Source organism: Ursus maritimus, assembly GCF_017311325.1.
Source record: "Ursus maritimus isolate PB19 chromosome X unlocalized genomic scaffold, ASM1731132v1 scaffold_X1, whole genome shotgun sequence".
NCBI classification, from domain to species: domain Eukaryota; kingdom Metazoa; phylum Chordata; class Mammalia; order Carnivora; family Ursidae; genus Ursus; species Ursus maritimus.
Genome location: NW_024423319.1, coordinates 8,424,293 through 8,432,905, shown reverse-complemented (window position 1 = coordinate 8,432,905; position 8,613 = coordinate 8,424,293).

Sequence of the window (8,613 nt, the reverse complement as noted above, 5' to 3'; positions counted from 1 at the left end):
ACCTACGTCCCCCACCACCTTTTTGTGCCCCAAGACCTCCTTCCCTTCCGCTTAGGAAAAACTGCTCTGCGGGCTGCCTGGCCCTCTCGCTGAAGGCCAGAGCAACAGCCCCGCCAGGCGTTCTGATGTAGTTCAAGGGAGTGGCCAGCAGGTGGCGCTGCTCTCTCAGCGCAGCCCAGACTCGGGCCAGGGTAAAGAGCCCTGCACCCAGCTTTGGCAGAACTAGCTTCCTGTAAGTGGGTGCACAGTGAGGAGGAGAAGCACAGGTTTTCGAGTTACCCGAGATGCACGATCTTGAGCACAGAAGACTCGTGAACGGATGCTGGGCTTCCGATGCCATGCGTGCTACACCCGTGATTCTCAGGCACAGCGCGGGGAGCAGGGCGCCCCGTGTCCCCAGGGTCCGCTGAGAACACCATTAGTACCGGGAGATGGCTAGTCCCATCTTGAAGCGAGGCGCCTTGCGGTGCCAGCAGGCTTGCGAGGGGGAAAGCAGCTGGGTTGGAACCCTGGCTCTCCGGGTCACGAGCGGGTGCCAGGCCCCTCGTACTTACTCTCTGCCCTTCGCTTCCTTCGTGTGCACAGGGATTAGCAATTCCGAGGTTCTGCGAGCCATCAGGGAAGTCCTGCACGTCAAGGAATAAGCTCTGAGCACGGAGCCCGCCACGGGGAAGCCGGCAGTAACGGAGGCCTGGTCTTTATTAGCTGTGAGCCTCCTTCGTAGCTCGTCACACGGACTGTTCCGTCTCCGCGACGCCGAAAGGCAGCCCCGTGTCAGTGTCAAGGCCACGGACTTTGTCGTTGGGTACAGCAGCTGTAGCACTTCTCAGGGGCCGTGGAAACAGCCCCGGGCCTCCCTGAGCCCCAGCCTCGTGGCGGTAAAAGGAGCATGTGCCACAGCCTCCTCGCAGGCTGTCCCGGGGACCAGAGGCCGCCGTCTGCGGGCTGCGGGGTGCAGAGGAGGGGCCCGGTAGGTCACAGCTGCTGGGGCGCCCTGCACACCGGGGCACCGTCCACGGCGCGCCCGGGCCCGGACACGACTCCTTCCGTCCGCCGTGTCTGCACCTTGTCGGTTCCCTCTCCTCCGCCCGCGCTCAGCTGCGGGCCCGGGGTGCCGCAGGGATGCAAACGGAGAGAAAGGAGAGCCTAAAACAGAGGGGATTCCATCCGTCCACGTGTGTCCAGCTTCGGGAACGACAGCCGCCTACTATCTGACGGTTGTCCTGCAGCTGCGGTCCGCAGGGAGGTCCCCGAAGGTCCTGGGTTTCCTCTGCGCCCGGCTTTGCTGGAAACGTCCTGAGTCCTAGCGAGCCTCATTGTTGGCCCCCAGCAGCCACAGCAGCAAGCCTCTTGGTGCTCTCTCTCTCTCTCTCTCTCTCTCTCTCTCTCTCTCTCCAGTGTCTCTGGGAGAACCGAAGTACAGGAGCCTGGCCTCATTCCGGCCTGCTCTAATCTGCCCTCAGCCTCCACCCATCCCTCTCCATGCTTGTCCATCACATGGGTCTTCCCAGGAGCAAAAGGACTGCCTCAGCCTCTTATGCCACAGAAGGCTTAAAATTGCAAAGTCAGCCATATTCCTTTCTCTGGAAACTTCACATAACTTTAGAGGACTATGCCTGACCTGGGGCTTCTGAGGTCCTTATGTCCCCACTACCCAGTTACAATGCACCTGTCCTGGGAACCCCTTCCCTTAAGAATACCTTCTGCTTTCAAAATTCGTGCTGGTGGTTTATCCTGATCCTTGCAGTTCTCAATCATGAAAGATGGCTGGCAGGGGCTAGTTCGTAGACCAGTCTGTGACAGTTTACCTCCATTCTTGACGCTTGTGAAAGTGAGATCATTGCCCTGCAGTGCCGGGGAGCTGGCCTTAGTCATGGTATCCAAGCAGGTTGTGACCACGGGTCTAACTGCTTATGACACACTCAAATGTTCAAATTCAAAATGTTCCAAGTTGAACTTGTCTTTTCTAAAAATCCAAAATACCCATCTCTTCTTTCTTGGCTCCCTATCTTGGGTGGCGTTACCAAGTAGCCACCCAGAAATCAGGAGTCATGTCTGATCTGAGTCGACACTATCCTTCTCCCTCAAGTATCCAGGTAGTAAGACTCCAGTCCCTGTGGCTTTGGGAATCCATCCCCACTTTCCAATCCCCATGAACCTTGCCTTGGTTTAGATACAATTATTTCCCCATTGCTTCTCTCTCTCTCTTTTTTTAAAGATTTTATTTATTTATTTATTTATTTATTTGAGGTGGGGGGGATTGAGAGAATGAGTGGGAGGAGGGGAAGAAGGAGAAGCAGACTCCCTACTGAGTAGGGAGCCCCATTCGGGACTCGATCCCAGGACCCTGGGATCACGACCTGAGCCGAAGGCAGACGCTTCACCGACTGAGCCACCCAGGCGCGTCCCCATTGCTGTCAGTGCCTACCTCTTCCCAGGTTTTCAGCCCCACCCCGTGCCAATGCCAAATTCATCCACATTCCCGATGATGTGATTCCCAGAAAACATAAATATGGCCATGCCACTCTTCTTTGAAACATCTTTCAAGAAATCTCAACATTTAGGAGTGGGACACACTTCTCCAGAGCCTCTGATCCCTTTTCTCTGAGTCCAATTTCCAGTGTGCGGAGTGCACGCTGAGTTTGGCCTGCTCTCCAGAGAATAACAAGCTTAGTCAAGCACTTGCTGTTTAGGAGGTCCTGGATTTTCGGTTGCTCTCTAAGGCACATTGCATTTCACAAACGTCATGGAAATGATCAAACATGAGGAAGTTGAAAAATAATACGAGAAACTTTGTGTTCCCATCATTTATGTACAATACGTTTCACCCCCTAGTCCATCAAGCTGGATCTCTGCCCCTTCCCCTTTCCTCCTACCATGGGATCATTTTTATTTTTATCTCTTATTTTTTTAAAGATTTTATTTATTATTGAACAGACAGAGAGAGAGAGAGCACAAACAGGGGGAGCAGCAGGCAGAGGGAGAGGGAGAAGCAGGCTCCCTGCTCAGGGAGCCTGATCCCAGGACCTGGAGATCATGATCTGAGCCAAAGACAGACGCTCAACCATCTGAGCCACCCAGGTGCCCCTACCACGGGATCATTTTTTTAAAGATTTTATTTATTTATGTGACAGAGACAGAGCCAGCGAGAGAGGGAACACAAGCAGGGTGAGTGGGAGAGGGAGAAGCAGGCTCCCAGCAGAGACCGATGTGGGACTCGATCCCAGAATGCCGGGATCATGCCCTGAGCTACCCAGGCACCCCCACGGGAGCATTTTTAAATGAACCTCATACGTTATATATGAGTATCTATAGGAAATAGCTTTCAAAAAGGGGACCAGAAAGCCTTATGAAGAACTCCAAGTATGTAATTTTCAGATCTGTTGTATTCATCTATTTCATTGGCTTGTGAAATACTTTAGACATCCCCAATGGCAGGAATGTGGCTGACTTTGCAATTTTAATTTAATTTTAATTAATTAAGAGAGGGGGTGTTGGAGGAGCAGGGGTGAGAGTCAGGGAGGGGGAAAGAATCTCAAGCAGACACTGCGCTGAGCACCGAGCTTGGACGCAGGGCTCGATCTCAGGACCCATGAGATCATCACCTGAGCCGAAACCAAGAGTTGGATGCTTAACCAACTGAGCCACCCAGACGCCTCCCCATGTCCCTGAATACTTCTGGGGGAGACCTGTGCTCTTCATTACCTTCCTTGGATCGACACTAGACCCTGCTCCTAGGAGACTGAATGCCCCATCCTGAGCAACTGGGTGCCCTAAGCTGCCCTCCCTGACTGGTGATGCCGAGGTTTACCAGTTTATTAAGGAAAGGAAAGCGGTAGGTAAATGAATTACTCCCTGTGACAAGGGATCCTTTGGACCACTACATGAGGGCCACAGATGCGTATTTGAGGATTGTAGGGGTGTTGAAGGAAATCTCCTGACCCTGTAAGGCAGAGCTAGGGTGACTAGTATGGTCCTAGAGAAGAACATATAAGAAGACAGGAGGATCTGACCCCAAAAGTAAAAGCAACAAAAGCAAAAATAAACAAGTGGGACTACATCAAGGTAAAAAAGCTTCTGCACAGCAAAGGAAACCATCAGTGAAATGAAAAGGCAACCTATTGAATGAGAGACAATATTTGCAAACCATATATCTCATAAGGGATGAATATCTAAATAGATATAAAGAATTCACAGCACTCAATAGCAAAAAACCAATCTGATTTAATAATTGGCAGAAGATCGGAATAGATGTTTTTGCAAAGAAGGCATATAGACAGCCAACGGGTACATGAAAAGATAGCATACATCATTTAATCATCAGGGAAATGGAAATCAAAACCACAATTAGATATCATCACTTCACACCTGTTAGAAGGGTTCGTATCAAAAAGCCTAGAAATAACAAGTGCTGGGAAGGATGTGGAGAAAAGGGACCCTTGTGCACTGTTGGTTGCAATGTAAGTTGCAGCCACTATGGAAAACAGTATGGAGGTTCCTCAAAAAATTAAAAATAGAACTACCTTGATCCAACGATCGCACTACTGGGAAAACAAAAACACTAATTCGAAAAAATATATGGAACCCCATGTTCACTGCAGCATTATTTAAAATAGACAAGATACGGACCACCTAAGTGTTCACTGATGGATGAATGGATAAAGAAATTGTGACACACACACACACACACACACACACACACACACACACTGGAATATGATTCAACCATAAAAAAGAAAGGAAATCTTGCCATCTGCAACAACATGGATGGACCTAACTCCAGCATTGTGATAACTGAAATAAGTCAAATGCCATATGATTTCTCTTATACACAGAACCTAAACACGTACCTAGATCTATAACCATACATACATAATAGATGTACACATATAGAAAATACATAGTTGTATATATATTTGTATTTACACACACACAAAACTTAACTCATGGACACAGGGTATAGATTTGTGATTGCTAGAAGCAGGGGATTGGGCTGGGAGAAATGGGTCAATTGTTTTAGGGTTATTTTTTAGTTTGCACAAATTGAAAAAAAAAGAAGCAATAGGTATTTAGAAATATAATAACTTAAGGGTTGCCCAGGTGGCTCGTCAGTTGAGCAACTAACTCTTGATTTTGGCTCAGGTTGAGATCTCAGGGTCATGAGATCGAGCCCCACATTGGGCTCTGCCCTGGGCACGGAGCCTGCTTAGGATTCTCTCTCTGCCCCTCCCCTGTGATCTCTCTCTCCCTTTTTCAAATTAATAAATAAATATCTGGGCTCTGTGCTCAGCAGGGAGTCTGCTTGAGATTTCTCTCTCCCTCTGCCAATCCCCTCTGTTCACGCATGCTCTCTCTAAATAAATAAATAAATAAAATCTTAAAAAGAAAAGAAATACAATAACTTAGCAGTGACATTTAAAGGAGAGTGGCAGGGGCGCCTGGGTGGCTCAGATGGTTAAGCATCTGACTTTGGCTCAGGTCATGATCTCAGGGTCCTGGGATCAAGCCCCGTGTTGGGCTCCCAGCTCAGTAGGGGGTCTTCTTCTCCCTCTCCTTCTGCCTCTGCATCTCCTTGTGATCTCTCTCTTGCTCTTTCTCTTTCAAATAAATAAATAAAATCTTTTTTAAAAAATTAAAAAAAAATAAAGGAGAGTGGCAGAAGGTCACACATGAGTGTGAGCTCCTGGGGCCTACTGACTCATGCACTCCCTTCCAGATGGCTGTCTCAGATCCCTGGTAGAGGAGAATTCATTACACAGGATGCTTTTATAAATAAATCTAAGGTCTTATGTGTAAAATGAACATTGTGTTAATCAAAGGAATAAAAAAAAAGAAGAAGAAAAGAGAATGAGAGGTTTTTTGAGTTCTAAGCATATATATTTTTCTTTACCCTCATACTTAGTGAGCCAGGGGTGGGAAGGGCACCATTTGAATTCCAGCAGTTTCCAAAGGGGATCTTTGTTTGTTTTTTTCTCTTAATTAGTTGTGTTTCTTGATAAAGCAGCTATATTACCAGAGGAACTTCCTGGGGTATGGATGTTGTAATTGTCAAGTTCGAATAAAGTTAAACAAATAATTTGGATTGAGTTCTTCCCAGTGTCGCTCAGTGAGAAGTAATCACACAGATAAGCACAATACAAACAAACAGACTCTTAAATACAGAGAACAAACAGGTGATGGGCAAATTAGCTGAAGGGGATTAAGAGGTACACACTTCCAGTTATAAAATAAATAAGTCACAGAGGTGAAAAGTACAGCATAGGGAATAGTCAATAGTATTTTCATAACGTTTCGTGGTGACACATGGTATTTACACTTGTGATCAGCTTTAAGTAATGTACAGAATTTCAAATCAATATGTTGTACATTTGAAACTAATATTACATTCTATGTAAATTATATTTCTTTTCTTTAAATATTTTATTTATTTATTTATTTGACGCACAGAGAGAGAAAGAGCACAAACAGGGGGAGTGGGAGAGGGAGAAGCAGGGTCTCCGATGAGCAGAGAGCCTGACGCGGGACTGGATCCCAGGACCCTGGGATCATGACCTGAGCCCAAGGCAGACGCTTCACCGACTGAGCCACCCAGGTGCCCCAATCCTCAATTATATTTCAATTAAAAAAAAATAAGTACAATGGGCGCCTGGCTGTCTCAGACAGTGGAGCATGTGACTCTTAATCTCGGGGTTGTGAATTTGAGCCCCGCGTTGCGTGTAGAGATGGCTTAAAAATAAAATCTTAAAAAAAAGGCACAATAAACCAGGGGCAAAATATTAAGCACAAGACTGTGCTGATGAACATGAAAGTATGAGTTTAGATAATTCTCATTAGAAAAAACATCTTAGAAATGCCATAACTGAGATTTTCTTGATGAGATTAAATTTGAATTCATATTATCATTATCATTATTCAGTGAAGGGGGGGCAGAGGGAGAGAGAGAGAGAGACTCTTAAGCAGGCTCCACGCCCAGGACGAGCCTGATGCAGGACTCGATTCCACCACCCTGAGATCATGAACTGAGCCGAAATCAAGAGTCAGACGTTTAGCCCACTGAGCCACCCAGACACCCCTTGAATTCATATGATTATTAGTAGTGTACGTTGGAATGGCTAAAACTTATATTGTTTTTATCATTATTCCATTTTATGACAGACTCCTGGATTTCAGGGTGTGACTTCTATTTTCTGTCTTGAATTGATGCAAAGTAGCCTTTTTCTAGGTCTCTCTTAAGGTGACGTCTACCGATTTGGTGCAGGGCAGTTCACGGGTTGGTCCGGAGAGCCCTCCATCCTCCATCCGGGTCGCCCTGTAACAGTGAGGCCGGCCTTTTAGAGTCCTGCCTCTCCTCACAGAGACAAACCTTGGAAAAGTGCATCAGCTGACATTTTTCTAACTCTAGCTTTGTTTTTCTTTTGGATTTGGCAGCCGTGGAGTTTGGTTTTGAGGCTCTATGTAAAATCATCCAAACTGGCAGCTCCAACAGCATAGCTGGGACTAATATTGCCGTGAACGAGTAGACTCGGGGTAGAATGAATCAGGCAGAATGGCTGGCATCACGACAATTTTTAGGCAGACTCTCAGCTTCCTGAAAGTTTAAAAACTGCTCCTTAAGAAACACATTATTTATCGTTCCTCTTCTGGAGTCTTGATTGATTTTTCTTGTATTTTTAGATAGCCATTCTTAGGACCATGAAACACACACGCACACACACACACACACACACACACACACACGCCCCTATTGTCAGCCATTACTTGGATTCATCTCACTGTCAAATCTACCTTGTTTTTTTGCTTTGTTCTCCACATTCTTGGAAAAACATAACACCTAAAATTAATACAACGTCGTATGTTAATTCTACTTTTAAAAAAATCTCATCCTCAGGGCGCCTGGGTGGCTCAGTTGGTGAAGCGTCTGCCTTCGGCTCAGGTCACGATCTCAGGGTCCCGGGATCCAGCCCCGTGTTGGGCTCCCTGCTCAGGGGGTGGGGGAGTCTGCTTCTCCCTCTGCCCCTGCCCCTCCCCCTGCTCATGCTCTCTAACTCTCTCTCTCTCTCAAATAAATCGATAAAATCTTAAAAAAACAACTCACCCTCCAATTTCTTCCCTCCATGAAAGAACCGGGTTTTTTAAAAAATGTAAATAAACGACGACAGAATGAGAAGACTTGTGTTGATTATGGAATGAAAGTGGGTAGTGGATAAAACTCTGAGGATGTATCGAAGTCAGTCATGTAAATCCGACTGTGCAGTTAGACCTAATCAGGAAACTGCCGAGCGAAACCAAATTTAGCAAGCTCTGCTGCTCTCTTCAGATATTATAACTCTTTATAAGATCTTCATAGGAATGTTGCTCTGTGCAAGGACTTTCAGCCTATTTGATCTTTTTTACAAGGAGACAGTATACATTCTAAGTTATGTATTGGATACACACACACACACACACACACACACACACACGATTTCCCCTGCTCAGATGTTTTCAGATGCATGTAAATTCAGATCTAACTTCAGGCAATGGCATTGAACCAGAACCAGACTCCCACTGAAATCTGGTCAGTTGGCCATAGGATTATGGGATTGTTTTGATGCCAAAAAAAAAAAAAAAAAA